The sequence below is a fragment of the Bombyx mandarina genome, chromosome 09 (genome assembly GCF_030267445.1).
Source record: "Bombyx mandarina strain Sakado chromosome 09, ASM3026744v2".
Lineage (NCBI taxonomy): Eukaryota > Metazoa > Arthropoda > Insecta > Lepidoptera > Bombycidae > Bombyx > Bombyx mandarina.
Genome location: NC_143216.1, coordinates 9,636,898 through 9,639,373, shown reverse-complemented (window position 1 = coordinate 9,639,373; position 2,476 = coordinate 9,636,898). Strand labels below are relative to the sequence as shown.

Sequence of the window (2,476 nt, the reverse complement as noted above, 5' to 3'; positions counted from 1 at the left end):
CAAATTGCAGGATGTACAAGTGGGATAGTACAAGCGTAATTAGTCATTAGCAACGGTGTAGTGGGCTGGAGATCTATCAGACGTGAGAATACTTGCGGTCGATCGGCTTATCGTATTGTTGAAGACAGCTGAATCAATCAAAGGATCTTCGCTTTATTTACTTTGAGGTGAAATTGCTTTGCGAAATTCAACAAATTGCTCTAAAATTTCGCAACTAAACACAGTTTCTATTATATAGTTTGATAAGTCATTATAACGGTTTTTTGGTTTAATGTGTTTCCTATATTTTGGCAGCATGCGACATGATCACTGGCATACCGGAGATTGCGGGTAGGACACAAATCTGTCGATCCCCTTTCCAATCCGTCTTTGTGTATCAATTCGATGACGGGCCCCGAATCTATACACTTACAGCTTTTTATGACACTTTACATCTGCTAGTAGATAATTAACATGTTCCTATGGGTATATTATAGAAGGCGAACTTTGAATTGCATTAGATAGTGACTGCCTCGCGGCAAGAATAGGCGGGCTTGCGTCATCACCCGTGTGGACACGCAATACGCGTTACAAACTAATACTTACGAAATAATGTAACTTTTGCAGGTGCCATTTAATCATTACATAGTATAAAACAAAGTCGCTCTCTCTGCCCCTATATCTCCATGCATGCTTAAATCTTTAAAACTACACAACGGATTTTGATGCGGTTTTTTTTTTATAGATAGAGTGATTGAAGAGGAAGGTTTATATGTATAATAACATCCATTAAATAGTGGAGAAATCAACAATAAATTACAGTTTCCGAAGCGAAGCGAGGGCGGGTCGCTAGTTATATTATAAAACCATTCCTTCATTCGTGAGTACGCCTTAGGTTCCTATTTTCATAAAATTATATCAGTATTTGACACGCGGGTTTTTATCCTTTAAGCCACCATGACACTTTTTTTTAATTGCTTTGACGGGTGAAGAAGATCACACCCACCTGATGTTAAATGGCTTTCGGAACGCATAGACATCAAAAATATTAATGCCACCATCCACACTGCAACAAAAGTTCTAAGTATTAGGTCTGTAGTAAAGCGGCCTCCCCACCCTTCAAACCGGGACCCATTACTGGCACCAATAGCCATTGGCGGGACGCATTAGTGGCAGCAATAGCCAGGGGGGTTGGAATGACAAGACGTTCTACCATCAATAATTATTATTAAGTTGTGACGTTTTTCACGTTTTTTTTTTCATAATGGTGGTTTCTGTATGTACAAGTGTGGTTGTGTACATGTTAAACTAATTAAAACCAACAAAAAACACATTAAGTGGTTCGATTACCTAAGCAGAATAACGAAGTGAACCCAAACCGAAGCAATCCCCTAATAACCAATCAAATCAACGCTAATGAATATTAAGATCCATACAAAATTTTTATTAAGGCTATTCTGAAGGGCTGTAAAAGCTCCCTTGCAAAACACATGCCGTTCTAAAAGTGTCAATCTGTCGTTAGAACTGGGGCCATAAAGGCAACTTTTTATTTCTGTCGTATAATCCTCGATGACTGTAATTTTGCATCGATCAACTAATTGTATTAATGTTCTAAGGAAGTTTTGGGATATTGTAACACGAGGGAAGGTAGCGGTTGCGGTGCCTATCCCGAGCGGATTTCGGCTCGATGATCGGGGTTTCCTAAGTGCGAAGCGTGGCTTACAGAGGGTCCTTGAAGGCAAAGGATTGGCTGTCGTCCTAGCATTCCACGTGCGACTGTCTCCATTCCCCATCAGATAGTACGCAGCCGATGTTCATAGGCAATAAGAAAAGCGGATATTATCAGATTTTTTGTTGTTACAAAAAACCTGAAATCAGCATATGAAATCTTGGAAACTTTAGCTATTCGTTCGCAATTGGATTCCATTGTTGAATTTCTCACATTACTACAGTTAACCTAAAATAAGAGAAACTGGCTGTGAAGTACGTGTCAGAATTAAATCACCTGCAAATCTGTCAACACCAGCAAATTATATATTACAGAAATCAGATTATGGTATACTCATCATACATTTTTTGTTGCATAACAGATTACATATGTATGAATTAAAAAGTTAATACTTAATCAGTCCAAGGCCGTATATAAATCAATAAACTTTCACTTTTTTTATCACTTATATTAACATACTATAATTTGTGAATATCATACGTATAGTTTCCGTGGTGTAGCGGTTATCACATCTGCCTAACACGCAGAAGGCCCCCGGTTCGATCCCGGGCGGAAACATGCCTTTTGAGCTTTTCAATACTTTTTTTCGTAAGCTAAGATTTAAGAATTCGGGCTCTCTGATTATATAATAATGAAGGACTGCTATTCGTACGGGTTTCACAAAACATTTTAAGATTCACTATAAATTTTCTTTTCTATTTCTGTTATTGGTAAACAAGTTCATTTGGATTCCTTTCTAGAATAAGATCAATACAACGAAATTAACAA

General features: G+C 37.9%; 1 non-coding gene across 1 annotated transcript; it reads left to right on the top strand.

Annotated features, from left to right (window-relative positions):
- Positions 1-2,193: 2,193 nt before the first annotated feature.
- TRNAV-AAC (transfer RNA valine (anticodon AAC)) lies at positions 2,194-2,266 on the top strand. Its single transcript has one exon. It is a non-coding gene; the product is annotated as a tRNA-Val (tRNA).
- The last annotated feature ends 210 nt before the right edge of the window (positions 2,267-2,476 follow it).